Raw genomic sequence first — 17,126 nt, forward strand, 5'->3', positions numbered from 1 at the left:
CCAATAACCAAGATAAACCACCTTGAGGATAGGATGAAGTCTTCTCTTAAATGTTTTACTTAGGATAGGATGAAGTTTTACTTTGTATTTTAAAAAAGGCTATCTTTACTTATGTTTTCTTTGGACTTAAAAAAGTAGTTGATCATCTCATATATTCTTGTTCATTTTTTTTTTACTGTATTCAATGTAAAACTGGTAATGTTTCCTTTTCAAATTTTAACCAAGGAAAAGATAGATGAATTATGATACCCAAATCATTCTATGTTTCTGTCAGTCTCTTGTCTGATTTCACTTACCAATTCTTGGAATCCATTTTTATTCATACTCCACTATCATCTGGTGAGAATTCGTTGGGGGTTGTTGAAGTGTTTATAAAAAGATAAAGAGATAAAGAGAGTATGTTCTGTGGGTGTGTGGAGAGGTATTGGGAAGGAGATGTCTCAGCGGGCCCATGTAGAGGCATCTCTTTCCCCTGAGGGACCAGTCACACACCAGTATAGTATAGAATAGAGTTTATTGAGGGCATGGGAAAGGGAGCCAGGAGGGTAGAGGGAGAGAGAGAGAGAGAGAGAGAGAGAGAGAGAGAGAGAGAGAGAGAGAGAAGCAGAGAAGCAGGTGTAGAGAAGTAGAGGCCAGCCATGACCACGTGGAGAGAGAGGAGGGGGAGAGGGGACAGAGAGAGGCAAGAGGGTAAGAGAGAGAGAGAGGGTAAGAGACTAAGAGACTAAGAGAGTAAGAGATTAAGAGAGTGAGGAGGGGGCAAGCAGCCCCTTTTATAGTGGGCCAGGCCTACCTGGCGTTGCTAGGTAACTGTGGGGAGGAGCATACCTGGCTGTTGCCAGGTAACTGTGGAGGTGGAGTTTAGACAGAATACTAACAGTTGTGGATGTAATGAAGGAGTAAAGTGCTTTCCTAAACTGGGAGAGGTCCTGAATTCAATTCCCACCACCACCACCACTACCAGAACTCACCATGTCTTTAGCACAGACTTTTAAAACCCTCTTATTAACCATGGGCTGGGCTAACATGGAAATAAAAAGTTTTATAGACATCTCCGATTTGATCATCCGACATTGGGTATGTGTGTTGAATTATCACGTTCAACCCCAGGAATTATTAAAATTCAAATGGGAAGAATTGTGGCCTATTGAGTCTCCTCTTAGCGGCCTCATAAAAGGGGGGACGGCTTCATTTACCAACAACTCCAGCTGCAGCAGCTGGTACGCAGTTTAGCATGATTAATTCAAGAAGCCTTCATCTCACCAGCTAAGGTCCCCGCCATCCCCCACCCCCACCCCCCATGCGATGTGGCTCACCCTTCAATTCCTCCCGGCCTTTGGTCTCCAGGCCTTTAATTATCTAAGTAGAAATCCAAGTCCGGTATACTGTCATTTCCTGGCTGATCTTACCACAAAGAGTGTTATTTGTGGAGCGCAAGTCAGTATTTTTGTTCACAATATTAAACCTGACCACACTCGGAAACGAAGTCATCCATGATCTAAAAAAAAAAAAAAAAAAAAAAAAATTCAAAAAGAACGCAAGAAAATGTTCATCTAATCAAGTAAATGTTTTTGCTCCGTCTGTCTAGCCCAGTTTTAGTTTTATCGATGTTTTAAGTTGCCACATTTAAATTAGTTCCTGGATTAAATGTTTTAGGACGCGTGCCAAGAGCCCCCACTTAATAAGGATCTCGAGATGTCTTTCCAACCTAGTTTTGATTCACAATATGCTAAATAAATGGAAAAGTCCCAAGCAGTGCTCGTATTTATGTAATCCCTCAAACGGAACACCGGAAGTTGCTTCCACGAGGAATCTGAGTGCCTGCAACGTCCGGTAGCATGAGGGAGGGTTTTCGAAGCTTCCGTTCTTCTTTAGCTAGTCCATGGAATAAATTTATATTTGTCTTGTTAACAAAGACTTCCAAGTTTTTATTGCGTGATATCCTCTCACTTCTCTTTAAAAGACAGACCTGCCCACCATTGTCATGCTGTCACGTGAGGAGTAGATCCTATTTAAACCTAGATAAGTGACTTGCGTTCTCTAGGCCACATTAAATGGCATAGATGGTCCTTAGCGGAAAGGGGGTTTGATCAGTGGAATTTGGAAATCGCATCCAAATTAAAGGCCCAAGTCCGGGTGCAGGGAGAAGAGGAAGCAGGGAGGAGTGGGGGCAGGGAAGTCCAGCCAAGCCATTCTACTAATTTACACTGCAACGTAGTGTCGTCTTATTGTAGCATGGAGGATGGAGAAAAGCATTAAATCTGTTTTTGACTAGTTGCTTCCCTGTTGCTGTGATTAAATATTTGACAAGAAGCAACTTGGTGGGAAAGGCAAGCAGCTTAAATCTGAGGTGGCTGCCTACACAGCCCTCTGCAGTTTAGAAGCAGCCAGAAGTGAGGCCTTACCTCCAGTGAGAGACCCACTTCCTTCGGCATGACTCCACCTCCTAAAGGTCTCCTGACCTTACAAAACAGCGCCACCTGCTGGAGACTAAGTGTTCAAGCACACGAGCCTGAGGGGACACTTCATACTCAAATCATAGCACCGCCAGAACCCAAGTGCCATTTTGAATGATTTTTCTTTCCTTCAGTTTTCTGGCCATACTAAAGACAAGGCCTGATGACCTTTACTTGCCTCAAGAAACAAAATATGCTTAAAAAAATAGAATCGTTCTCTAACGACAAGCTACTTGCTGATGCTGGTATCGAATCTACTCGGTTTAAACTCTACACTCACTATTTACTAAACAATATTTAATAATTCACCATTTAATATTTAATACACTCACTATTTAATAAACAACATTGAAATGAGTCAAGGCAGGTACATAAGGACCTGGTATACTAACTGCATTGTAAATAAAGATTATATGATATACAACTAATGTTCCTTGGGGGATGGCAGGACCTGGTTGTCTCAGGCAACCATATTCCCTGGTAGCCAAGAAAGCATAGATTCTGTATCCAATACTTTGCAGGCTTCTTCTAAGTCACAGGCAAACAGGACATGATCATGTGAGGAAAACCAGAGACAAAGGAACCAGATGAAAACCATGGCAAGAACTAAGCAGAAAATGACAGACCTGAAGAAAGGTTAAGATCCCATGGCTCTGCCCTTCTTCCCAACAGACAGGAAAGGATTTGGGTCTTACATTAATACTGGAGACCCCTATCATCCACCTCATGTATGGACTGTGTCAATGTTAGCTGCTGTCTTCTTCCAATTCCCATTGTGTTCTCCTTTGGGAAAAGAAATTCCCTGAAATAAATGAGGTCACCAAAAAGACTGAGTTTCCTTGAATGTGTGTGTTCAGATAAGGAAATTCTCCGCCTGCAACTGGAGGGATCTGGGATCAGCCAGGAGACAAGCCAGTGGGCAAGGCTATGAAGGAATTATCTAGATCAGGTTAATTGAGATGGGAAGAGCCAACTTAACTGTGGGAGGCACCATCCCCTAGGCTGTGGTCCTGGGCTGAATAAAACAGAGAGAGTAAGCTGGGTGGGCACTAATTCTCATCTCCCTTGGCCTTCTGATAGTGGATACAATGTGACCAGTGGATACAATGTAACCAGTTGTCTCAAGTTCATTACCATGTCCCCAGGGTTCTAGTTTCATCCCAAGACAAAACTAACAAAAAGCAAACAAAAACTTAATGGAGAAAAGGATTTGAAATTCTAGGCTACTGACCATCATCAAAGAAATCAAGGCAGGAACCTGGTGACAGCCCTGTTTGCTATGCACACATCCTTACCTCTGCTAGAGAAATGCACAACATCCCTGGAGGATGCTTCCTGCTGTCCCACGGGCTGTTTTATTCTCATCTAGCTTTCTTATATGGTTCAGCATCACCTGCCTAGGGTTTTTACCGCCCACAGTGGACCCTCCAACCTCAACAGTCAAGACAATCCCCCATAGACCAATCTAACCCATAGGCCAATCTGACCTAAGCAGTTCTCCAATTGAGATTTTCTTCTCAAGTAATTCTGGGTTGTATTAAGTAGACAGAGTTAACCAAGACATCCACCATATTGCTGAACCTTTAAACTGTAAGCCAAAGTAAACCATTTGTTCCTTAGAGTTGATTTTAATCCTGGTATCTTATCACAGCAACAGGAAAGTAACTAAGACACCAGCACTGTTCACAGACCAGGGCTCCTGGGCTCTATGGAAGATATTTCTTCCATTGTGTGAGTTATCACTTCTCTTGTGTCTCTTCGGTCCCAGAGCTAAAGCATGCCCAAGTGCAAGTCTGGTAATAAATATATCTGCCAAGTATCCTTCTCAAAAATAGTTTCTATGCCAGTGGTTACTTTTTAGCCTATTGGTACAACCAGTTACATATCAGATTAAGTGTAAGATTCAAGATTCCTGTGTCCCTTTTGTATGGCTTCACCCTTATGCAAGTACAGACAAGCTTGTCCTGTTCAAAGATACCCTTGAATGAAATAAAGTGAGTGGTTCCTGTTAAGGCTAAGGTTCACAGACACCTTAAGTGAGAAACCACTATGTTTCTCAGTTTCCTAGCCACAGCAGAACTTTAATTGACATTGTTACAGTCTTTGTTAAACTGGAACATTCACAATTCATCATTAGTCATAGGAGTGGTGTCTGCATCCTGGAGGTGTCAGGTCATCTGAGCACATGATTGTATCAATTCCTAAATGTTACTTAAGTATCCTGGTAGCAGAAGACAACTGTTCCCAAAGTCACTGCAGCATCTTATAACGTCTGTATTCTAAGGACAACTGAAGTTTTAAGTCAAAATGGTTTGAAATTCCACTAGCATAAATCAAGACAAAATACTTCTGTATTGACCTTGTAGAATTAAGAAGTCAAACTTTGCTATATTCTATCCTTTGAAACGAAAGCAAACCAGGTGTGTGTGTGTGTGTGTGTGTGTGTGTGTGTGTGTGTGTGTGTGGTGTTTGTTGGTTTTGAGACATGGTCTCACTATGTACTCCTGACCTTGACCTTGGGATGTTTCTTCTGTCTCGGTCTCCCAAGAGTTGTGATTACAGGATCGAGCCTTCCTGCTTAGGCTGAAGCTTGGCTCCTTAATGCCTCAGAAATTTTAAGATCCATTTGCATCCTGTTCTGTAACCAGTGTCAACTTTATGTTGGCAAACCTTGGAAAGTAACTCACCCTTTACTCACCCACCCCCACTAACATCCCAATGGAAAAAAAAAATTGTGTCAATATTTTTATTTCTAATCTGACTCCAGTTAAAAGCTCACAGGTCAGCATACTGAGCGAGGCAAGAAGCCCCTTGGGGCTAAGATATTGGCTCTTCCTTTTAAGGTAAACCAGATCATGATAGACAGAGGACAGTTGGGGTTTATCAGAACACAGCACAGGCAATCTATTTAAAACACTACCTTTGCAACAACAAAAACAAAGACCTATACCAGTGCCTTGTGTGCTTCTGAGCTGCTTCCCCATCCCTGCCTCCCAGGTTTAAAGATAACAGTGGGATGTTGTTTTGCATTCAGTTCAAGAGGAGGTCCTCTGCACAGATGCTCCGAGGACAACAGCAGGGCCGGCCTGGCCGTGGTCCCAGTGTGAAGATAGTAGCCATGCCTAATGTGGTAGGGGACAGTAACCTCATTTCAGGGAAGAACTGAGGTTCCTATCAGGCAGAATCCTAGCAGACAGTCGGCCGTCTGGCTGTCATATGAAATGTACAGATGCAGCTCTAGATATGAGCTGGCTTGACAGAGATGATTGCTCACACAGATCGTCTTCGGTAGCATTGCCCACACTCATTAAGTAACTACCCACTTCCTTCCCTTCCTTTTCTGACTGATGGACGGATAGAAAGTGCTGGCTTGTTTCCAGTTACTAGACAGCAATTAAACAGAGCGGAAGCAGCTCCCATCACTCGAGGTTCCAACATGCCCTTGCCATGGGACGATGCTTTACAAATTCTCTTGTATTGAAGACCTGTACCCCACTTCCAAACACATGCCTTACAAAGAATTGTCCTGCCTACACATAAGCACCCCCTGAACTGAGCAGCAACTAGAAAGGCCAACAAGGCACTGGAAGGCCAGGGCTTTATCGGCAGGCAGCATGTGGTAGCATGAATGTGGCACTTGTGTGACATTGCTTGAGATCGCTCAGTTGACGGCACTCTTATGAACTTAGTGGAAGTGAAGACCACTGGAGGAGGAGATATCTGGAAAATATCACACCACGTTTTACGCTCCAGCCTCTGGAGACTCTGAATGGTCACTGTGTCTGCTCGTGTTCCAGTGTGTGATTCAGCTCCAGTCTTGTTAGTGGGGGAGTAAATAACTGTTTGATTTTGGTGTTATCTTTGTTCTTTTGAGTCTTGGACCTCCTCATTTAACCCAAGCCCGTCTTGAATTTCCAAGCATCATGCTTCAGGTCTCCCAAGTGCCCTGGCTGTAAAGTCACAGGCTGTATCACGTAAAATTATATGCAACACTCTGTTTGATGTGCTTGGCAAGGGATGCTGAGCCACACCTGACCCCAACCAAAGCTTTGATCACACAAGGACAGAGTCTCAAGGCACTCAACTTATCGTTGGTGAAGGATGTCACATTCTAAATAAGCATGAGTCCACGTCCGTGAAAATTTCTGCAAAGTGGCTCTGCTTATGTTTCAAGGCTGTGACTTCAGAAGTTTTCCTAAGCAGGCTGCCCTACTCTGTAAGGCTTTTCTTGCATGAGAACAATTTATACATCTGTAACTTTATTCATCAATAGTGTTTGGCCCTGTTAGAAAGGCCCATATCCTTAGTGTCTTGATATATAATTTTTGTCTTTGGAAAGAGGGCCATAAAAGAGTGGGGGGAAAGTGGGGACATGTAAAACTTGAAATAATTTTAAAAGCTAAATATTTATTTTGGGCTTAAGATTTAATACCTCTCTCTCTCTCTCTCTCTCTCTCTGTGTGTGTGTGTGTGTGTGTGTGTGTGTGTGTGTGTGTGTGTGTCTGCACATGCGTGCATGTGGCATAAACATATTGGGGGGAGAAAAAGAGAGAGAGAGAGAGAGAGAGAGAGAGAACACGTATGTGTATGTATGTATATGTTTTGAGGCAGAGCCTGAGTACTGAGATTAGAAGTATGTACCACATCTAGCTAAGACCTTAATATTTCTCTACATGTATTAGAAACACCTCCAAAATGCCTTTCACACTCCTTGCTTTTCCATTCAGGTGCCTTCTCCCAGCTCCGCAGCCCGTGTTAGCACACCTAATCATATTTCATTTTTGGTAGGCATGTGGTTCTGCACCTTTGTCTAAGGTCTGTGTGTAAACGGTCCTTGTTCAGTGCTGCTTTAAGGTCGCTGTTGTAGAGACCATCCTACCCATTCTTTATCCCTGTGGTGAAAACACACCCCGCCCTCTCCTTCAGCCTTCTGGACACACAGTTCAGTGTGAGCGGCAGTCCCCTGCCCCTCCAGTAGCTCAGCAGAATGTACTCCTTCTAGCTGCTACATAGCACTGCTGGTTAGCCCTGCCCTGCGTATTCATCCCCCAACACCCCCCTCCTTCTAACCATCAGTTTACGTCCAACTTCTATAAGATCAGCTTCAAATAAATCCACACGTGAGGGAGGCCATGTGGTGTGTACCCTTCTCCGCCTGTCATATTTCATTTAACAACTCCAGATTCATCCATATGCCTACACTGCCAGGTTTTTAGGGCTAAGTAGGATCCTGTTGTGTTTACGTATCATGTTTCTTTAATCTGTTTCTCCACTGATGGACATTTGAGTTGATTTTGTGCCTCCTATGAATATTGACAAAGCAGTATTTGAATGATTAACTTGTTCAAAGTCCCTGGTCCTGGGATGTGCATTAGACACAACTAAGCTGTCTTTTCAGAGCATTCTCGTCTCAGAAAAATGGAGTCTCCATTTCTGGGGTAGGAACTCTCTCTCTCTCTCTCTCTCTCTCTCTCTCTCTCTCTCTCTCTCTCTCTCTCTCTCTCTCTCTGTGTGTGTGTGTGTTTGTGTGTGTGTGTGTTTGTGTGTGTGTTGAGGGGAAATCGAGGCATGGAAGGTTGGCAATGTGTCCTCCGTTGTTTATGCTGTCAACTGGGATAATTCACAGGCTGTCTGCTGACTCTCCTCAGAGCAGAACCAGCTCAGAACAGCTTTCTAGCTTCAAGATGAAGTTTCACCTGCTGTCTCAGGCACTGAAGCACTTCCCTGCATCTCTCTTTGCTTCTCATCTCTCTGGGGGTTTCTTCTTCTACTTCTGGCACCTACGTAATCATCCTTTCTTTTCTCTCTTATCCAACCAAGCATCACTCCGATGTCCTGCTTCTTCCTCTGGTTTCCCTTGCTGCACATCTGAGTTGCGGGAACAGGTGTGTTGCAGGAATAGGTCTTTCCTGACTCATCACTGCAGGCTTATGTGTGAATTCTCATTGTCTGTGTGACGGCACCTCAAGCTAGAGGCTCAGGACCGATTTTCAACAAGATTGCAGTCTCTCCTTATGAGACAGCAGCTAGTACTGAAGCAGAACAGAGAAAATCCTGTAGAGATCCAGTGAGAACAAGGGGTCTGAAATAACAGTTGTGGGGTTTTTGAGCTGGACCTAAGCTTTCATTTGTGAGTCTGCTGGAGAATCCTCCTGTGGAGGAGGTATGCAGCAGACTGATGAACACTGTGAGGAGACAGATGGTTCTGGGTAAGGCCACAGTGTTAGGGGACTGTTCCAGTCCACAAATGATAAACTGGCTAGGGTGCCTTCAAGAAAAGGGTCCCTGTCTTATATCAGATCGGAAGTATGTGTTTGGACAGATTTTTAAGGACCTCTGGAACTATTTCATTGAATAGAAAGCATTAAGTTAGAGGCAGATGCATGAAAGATGTTGAGTTGGAGAGTTATTGTCAAAGAAAATGTATCTTCCAACACCAATGTCAAAGCAGATACAGGCACACACCCTTGGATTGAAGCTGAAGATGCAGAATGGCTTACTAAGCTTTGGTTCCCCACCCCTACCCCCAACCACCATCAAGGTATAGAGTTTCCAATCTCAGAGCCCTGGATATCCCAGTTTGAAAGCCACTGATGTGGATAGTGTAGGCTTGTGATCCTGCATTTAGGTTCTTATCAATTGCTTATTCACTGTGTTTCCTTGAAAAAGATACTCAACTGTAGGAAAGATTCCTTTCTTGGTTAGATATGTAAAAAATGACTGCCTCAGATAAACTGAGTTTAATTCCCAGACCTATGTAAAACTGGAAGGAGAGAACCAATTCTGCAAATATGTCCTCTGACCTTGCACCCACACATATGACCCTCTATTACCCCCACATATACATCATACAGACATACACTAAATAAATATATAAATATATTAAAAGTTAAAGCAGAATGATAAGTAACTATGAAAGTATACTTAATATCATATTTTAAGAATATATAAAAAGTGCTTCATGATGTCCGTGTCACAGAAGGCCCTCAGTAAAGTGCAGCTGTTGACTCTGGTATGATTTGCTAAGAACTAGAAGTAATATCCTGGGAATGTAGGAAGATTGTTCCATACTTCTGACAAATTAAATTATTGTACCTGCTGTTTTATTGGTTGGATTGGCTAGTTGGTTGGTTGATTGTTTGATTGGTTAGTTGGTTGATTGGTTAGTTGGCTGGTTGGTTGGTTGATTAGTTGGTTGGTTAGTTGATTAGTTGGTTGGTTAGTTGATTTATTGATTGGTTGATTGGTTAGTTGGTTGATTGGTTAGTTGGTTGATTGGTTAGTTGGTTGGTTGATTAGTTGGTTGGTTGGTTAGTTGATTGATTGGTTGGTTGATTGGTTAGTTGGTTAGTTGGTTGGCTGATTAGTTGGTTGGTTGGTTGATTGATTGGTTAGTTGGTTGGTTGATTAGTTGGTTGGTTAGTTGATTGATTGGTTGATTGATTGGTTAGTTGGTTGGTTGATTAGTTGGCTGGTTAGTTGATTGGTTGGTTGATTGATTGGTTGATTGATTGGTTAGTTGGTTGGTTGATTAGTTGGCTGGTTAGTTGATTGGTTGGTTGATTGATTGGTTAGTTAGTTGGTTGGTTGGTTAGTTAGTTGGTTGGTTAGTTGATTGGTTGGTTGGTTGGTTAGTTAGTTGGTTGGTTAGTTGATTGATTGGTTGGTTGGTTGGTTAGTTAGTTGGTTGGTTAGTTGATTGGTTGGTTGGTTGGTTAGTTAGTTGGTTGGTTAGTTGATTGATTGGTTAGTTGGTTGGTTGGTTGGTTGGTAATGTTTGTGGTCTGGCTATCCTATACCAATGGCCTGACTAGCCGAGCAGCAGCAGAGTAAATAGAGGATAGGAAGGAATGGGTTTATTTTCAGCTGCAGAGAAAGCTCAGACTTTGGAAAAACAACAAAAATCAGTCTTTTGAGGAACTGTAGAGGTCAAACATTACATGAAAGCAAGAACCATGTAGTTGCATGAACACAATGCAGGGGACAAAGCCTAGGATATGTCCAGGACCCCTGCTCTATTGAGAAGCCCCACAGTACTTATGCTGAATACCAATGGCAATGTGGACAGGAGATAAACTTGTCAAAGAGAAAATACAGGAAGAGCCTGACTGGCTCCATTTTACACAAGACAAAGGGGAAAGAAAGACTCCTCCTGAGGACTGTAACCCTTGGGAATCTCCTATCATTACCAGTTTTAGATAAAAATTCACATGTGTACCCAGAAGATGAGCAATCCTAAAGGCAAGCATTTATTTTCTAATTCCTCTTGGGTGGTAGAGCCTGGCAGAAGTAAATTCAGGTTCCCCTTGAGCTATGACAGCATTGGCAGATGGCCCAAATAAAATATCACCAAGATGGGGGCTGGAGAGATGACTCCATGGTTAAAAGCACCGACTGTTCTTCCAGAGGTCCTGAGTTCAATTCCCAGCAACCACATGGTGGCTCACAACCATCTGTAATGGGATCCGATGTACTTTTTTGATGTATCTGAAGACTGTGACAGCATACTCGCATATATAAAACAAGTCTTTTTTTTTAATCACTAAGAGCCATTTCTAAGAAATTTGGGCTCTCAGTCAGTAATTTCAAGTCAGTTTGTTGGTACATTTGCTTTGTTTGTTTAATTTTCTTTTGTTGAGTTCTTTTTTTGATTTGTGGGGTTTTTTTTGTTATTGTTGTTGCTGTTGTTTTGCAATAAGGTCTCACTCTGTAGCCTTGGCTTGACTCAAACTCAGAGCATTCCTTTTGTCTGAGCCTCCTAAGTGCTGGGATTATGGGCATAGACCAGCACACGCAGTTCATAATTTGCTAATAGAGTTGAAACCCACTCTTAGGACAGTGGTCCATAGCCTAGACTCCAGTATGAGAACGCTAGATGGTTTTCAGCCCTTACTGACACACTGTGTGCCATGGGAGGTGACCTGTCCTTACCTCTGCCCTGTATGCCTCTGCAAAATGGGGCTAGTCATTCTACCTGCTGGACTTATCTTCCAGGATGGACTAAGTGAATTTTTTTCAAATCCAGTGGCTTAGAACACAGGGCTTTGTCCTCCCAAAGGTCTGAGGGCTCAAGGGCCAAAACCAAGGCATGAACAGTAAACGCTTTGTGAAGCCAAGGGTCCGGCATAGTTATACCTCTCCAGAGGGTTGCTAGGATCGATGCTTTCCTGGGACTGCTGTTGGCCTTTGCCAGGGCAACATGACTTGCTTTTCTGCTTCTGTCCTTGAATGGCTGTCTCTTGCTCATCAGTGTGTTCTCACCATATCAGGATGCTAGTAAGGTTTAGAACTCGTTCTGACCGTGTCCTTATCAAACCAGGCATACCTCCGAGGTTCCTACTTCCTAATAAGGTCATATACTGAGGACACAGTGGACATGAATCTTGGGAGGGACACCAGTGTGCCTTCTTTAGCACCCTCATGGAACTATTACAAGAATTGGATCAATTATGAAGTGCTGGCACAAGTGGCACATATTACAGTAATTTGCAATGATGTAACTGAGTTAACGTGACCACTTAAAAGGTGCTTTGTATATCCTCAGGGGTATAAAGTGTCACACACTACTGAGACTGGCACTCAGCAAACTATTGTCTTTTGCAGCCACTGGACTCTATACTAAATAGCGTCAATATCCTGGGGCAGGTGAAGAGGCCTAACTAATTCATACTAACGTGTGCTTCTGTCCTGCAGCTAGTTCCTTGACAAGAGACACCTTGTTCCCTTCCTGTCCAAAAGGAGGGCCAAGGAAACAAGATCTTACACTATGTCAAAAGAGATTTTCAGCTTCACGTGGTTCCTTTGGGTGGCTGAGGGAAAGCCAGCGCTGCCTCCGCATTTGCATTCAGCTCTGATTCCTGTCTCTCTGAGCAGTGTTCTCGCCTGTGTAGTTAGCTGCACAGAAGACCTGAGCTGCTCTTTCTGCCTGAATTCCCTCCCTGAATATTGTCAGCTGCCATCTTTAGATGCCTGTTTAAATATAACACATGAAGGGGCGATGTTCAGATAGGATAGTCAAGATTTGAAAGAGAGAGAGAGAGAGAGAGAGAGAGAGAGAGAGAGAGAGAGAGAGAGAGAGAGAAGAAGAAGAAGAAGAAGAAGAAGGAGGAGGAGGAGGAGGAGGAGGAGGAGGAGGAGGAGGAGGAGGAGGAGGAGGAGGAGGAAGGAGGAAGGAAGGACAGATGGAGGGAAGGAAAGAGCCTGTCGCCCATGTTAAGGATAACCCTGGTTATTTGAAGAGATAGGAGTTTAAATGGGATAATAAGCCTACTTTGGAGTGATATGGAGCTTCTTAATGTCAAGAAAACAATAATACATAGGTGTGACAGAGGATCGAGACGTAATAACTTAACGCCATTTTTTCATGTCTATGAGGCTTAAGAGCTACCTACAATCAGCAAAAATGATATTCACAGTGTTTGACTTGAGTCTTTTTCTGGGCTAGCCACGTGCATTGTAGCACTTTCTTAAAACACAACGGCAGTAAACCACGGATTCCATTCAGCCACTTGATCGCAAGGGTGAACCACTGGGAATTCTCTAGGACAATGTGTTGCTAGGATACTGCGTCGCTAGGATACCATCCTGCTAAACCTAGAATGTATGGTAGGCTACGTAGATCCTTTCCAACTTACAATATTTTTGCCTTATAATGAGTTTATCAGACCATGGCATCAAGTTCAGGGTCAGCTATTCTATCCTGCCTATACAAGGTGATTGGGAAGAGAACAAATGATACCGTGACGAAGGTAAACGTACCCTCCTTTGTACATGCCAAGGAGTGGCGTGGCTGCTTGCATGCAGGCGGCGCTCACAGCATATGTGAGGCAGGAGGATGTACTGAGTCGCTTTCAGATGGTTGAGGGGGGAAAATGAGACGCTCCTTGAACTTAACTAAGTCTATGTCCTAAGTTATCATTTTTCTTCAGGGCTGTCTTTGTTCCTGTGTTCTGGCTTCTCCCCCTCATTGACCATCCCTTCCAGTTTCAAATACGTAAGCTGATTGCTCTCCTGTGACAGTCGTAAGGGCGTGACCAAGTGCTGAGAACAGGGAAGATAACTGCTGTCCCTTTCTGAGTCTCCTGATGTTCTAAGGCTGTGAATAAACCAAGTCAAAGAAGGGGTCAGTACCAGGGCATCTCGGTAGAAGAAGCCGTTGGAAGATGTGCGCTGGAAGGGTTTTACTTTATATTTATCTGTTTATTTGAGGTGGGGTCACACCTGCTGCTGTGTATGTGTGGCGGTCAGACAACAATTGCTGGGAGTTGGTATGGAACTCGTGTTCTCAGGCTTGGTTGCAAACCCACTGAACTGTCTCGGCAGCCCTACTAAAGAGCATGTCATCAATACAGTATCATTTTCTTCAATAGAAATCTAAACCCTAGCCTTCTGAGATACGTAAAATGGGGTATGAATTACATACACATATACAGTATGGACATCCCTCTCATGGTGTCCAAAGGGCATTATTTCCAAGATACTCACCCCATCTATTCCAAGATTCTTGGTACTCAAGTTCCTTATATAAAATGGTATACTATTTGTATAGAGTCCATGCATAGTATCCACGTGCTCCAGATAGACTACCTATCACTAATGTCACATAAGTGCTGTGTAAGTACGTTTTACATTAGAAAGTCATGATGTCCACAAACACTATCCAGCACACACAGTGCAAAATAGTATGGCACCCTCGAACAAAGGTTGACCATGTGCGTTATCTGAAGGAAAACCGTTGGTAACTTTTACTAGTCTCATGAGAGACTAGTACCATACCTCAGATAGGTTAAAACAAAAGAAATCCAGGATTAGAAGAGTCATCTCAAACTAGTTGTGTGTGTTTTGCTTTAGAATCTTGGGAAGACTTTACTATTTTATTTTATTTTAAAGAAAAATGGGCTACACACAGAACTGCCAGATCTTTTTAAAATCTGGAATAGGTTCAGAGGCCCCTTCCCTTGAGTTGTCACACCTCCTTTTAGCCTCCCAAGCTGCAGTTTTTAGCTCCCCGAGTCAGAAACCAAATGCATAGCTCACAGTTCCTGCCTCTGGCAGCTGAGATGGGCAGGCCAGCTGATGGTGGTCCTGTGTCAGCAGAACAGCATAGCCTTTCCATGCAGATGCACTGATAAGCCATCAAGTGGGCACAAGGGTCAGAGGTTATTGTACAGAGAGCCATCCTTGCACAGCTGGCTTGGTCTGAGCCTAAAAAGCCCACCTTCCCACAGTGAAAGAGCTCCTTATATACTGCGGTTTTTTTTTTTTCCTTGAATTCCTGTGAATTGTTTGACTGACCTGAACCCTAACACACACACATTCTCTCCCTCCCCTCTCCCCCTCCCTTCTCCTTCATTTCCCTCCCCTCCCCCTCCCCCTCTCTCCCTATCTACCCTGTGTATGTTTAAGGCAAAATCTGATTTTATTTTAGCAATTAACTACCATCAAGTAAATTCTATGAAAGTAGTTGTTATATAGTGCTATTTAAGAATAAAGACAAGCCATAGAATAAACTCACCCTTATATACCTGTATAGTTCTCTTGCTCTCTCTCTCTCTCTCTCTCTCTCTCTCTCTCTCTCTCTCTCTCTCTCTTCTTGATTCCAGTTACATGAGTTCATAAATGTGGATGAACAAGACAGATCCATATATCTTGGGATGAACAGGGTCAACATGTGTGTGTCTTAGTTAGGGCTTATATTACTGCAATGAAACACCATGATTTGGTGAAGCAAGTTGGGGAGGAAAGGAATTATTTGGCTTAAGCTTCCAGATCACAGTCTTTCATTGGGGGAAGTTAGAACAGAAACTCAAGCAGGGCAGGAACCTGGAGGCAGGAGCTGATGCAGAGGCCATGGAGATATGCTGCTTACTGGCTTGCTCCTCATGGCTTGCTCTGCTTGCTTTCTTATAGAACCCAGGACCACCAGCCCAGGGATGACACTGTCCCCAATGGGCTGGGCCCACCCACATCAGTCACTAATTGAGAAAATGCCTTACAGACAGATCTTATAGAAGCATTTTCTCAATTAAGGTTTCCTCCTTTTGGATGACTTTATTTTGGGTAACAAGCTGACATCAGCCAGCACAGCATGTGACAGTTAAAAGGAGAATATTAATTCGTAATTTTCACTCATCACTGAAGAAGCCACCTGTGGTGGTTTGATAGGAATGGCCCCCATAGCCTCTTGCATTTGAGTGCTTGGCCATAGGAAGTGACTCTATCGGGAGGCATGGCCTTGTTGGAGGAAATGTGTCACTGTAGGGGTGGGCCTTGAGGTCTCCTATGCTGAAGCTACTTCCAGTATGGCACACAGTCTCCTTCTGCCACCTATGGATCTGGAAGTAGAACTCACAGCTCCTCCAGTGCCATGTCTGCCTGCACACTGCCATGCTTGCTGCCATGATGATAATGGACTAAACCTCTGAAACTGAAAGCCGGCCCCAATTAAATGTTTTCCTTTATAAGAGTTGCTGTGGTCATGGTATCTCTTCATAGCAATAGAACCCTAAGACATCAACTTTCTGATAGTACTGTAGTGTTGTCTGAACACCCTGGCTCTGTCACAATGTTTTATTTCTGGTGTCCATCTTGGTGGCATGGCAGAGTCTCAAGCCAAATTGGATGGCTGCAGCTGTTATTGCCGCAGAAGTCTCTTCTATTGTTCTAAAAAAAAAAAAAAAAGTTATTAGTTATTTCTATATAACGTATGTATTTCTTGATTCAGTTACAAAACCTTTACAGATACCTGTATGTCCAGGTTGCTGTTAGTTAAAGGGGAATAGAAAGACAGACATCACACATAGGGTCTCTTCCTTGCATATGCCAACCCAAGAGGGTCCAAGATTGACACCTCCTTAATGTTATAGGTTTGGAGTAAGAAGTTTTATTTATTGGCAGCTGCTTTTTCTGAGAAAAGGATAGCCCTCTGGACAGATGGCAGTTCTGGGACCATGTGTACTCATCACAAAGGGGTGTTAGTGGCTCAGGGCACCAAAGGTGGTATGCATTGGACAGTGAACAGAGTGAACCCCCACAGAAGGGCTACTCAAATCAAAATATTACTAGTGGTGCAATTTCTAAGAAGATGGCATCTAAGAGATATCTCCCCAGAGTGAGGCTTACTATGACACTGGGGGTATGGTAGGGTTCCTGTGTGTGTTGGCCTCTCTTTGGTAGGACCCTAAAAAATCAGTGTTCACTTTTTTACACCACAGAGCTAATGACCTTTTGGCAGGCTAGAACTTCCTTCATCTTGACTACAGAGCCAGGCTTGAATGAATGCTTCTGAAAGACTACCATCTTGGTGGCTTCCCAGGCTCATGGTTCCTACTTCACCCTGGCTTGTCCCAGAGGGGCTTATGGTTCTGTGGGGGAGGGGGGAAGGATGGGTATTTTTAAACCACTGCTTTTGTGTCATGAGCGCCCAGCACTAGGTGGAATGGATGCATTTGTGGGAGCCCCAAGCATCTTGACCAGGCTTCACAAATGGAGAGATATTTGACAAGGGCCTTTGAAGGAGATAGTCTCTATGCAGTTAGAAGACATAGTCTTCTTAGAAGCCTTTTTCTGCATGGTTGCATTTCGAACTGGTGGGGGGATGTTTCTGGATGCAGTTTTAGGAAAACCTGTTCTGGGTTTCGATGCACCGGACAGGTTCCCTCCTGCATTTTT

At 43.5% G+C, this 17,126-nt stretch overlaps 1 protein-coding gene across 33 annotated transcripts in view; it reads left to right on the forward strand.

The window, feature by feature from the left end:
• The window catches only part of Ank3 (ankyrin 3), a 606,272-nt gene that overhangs the window by 375,883 nt on the left and 213,263 nt on the right, over window positions 1-17,126 (forward strand). The window lies entirely within an intron of this gene.

Source organism: Arvicanthis niloticus, chromosome 20, assembly GCF_011762505.2.
Source record: "Arvicanthis niloticus isolate mArvNil1 chromosome 20, mArvNil1.pat.X, whole genome shotgun sequence".
NCBI classification, from domain to species: Eukaryota; Metazoa; Chordata; class Mammalia; order Rodentia; family Muridae; genus Arvicanthis; species Arvicanthis niloticus.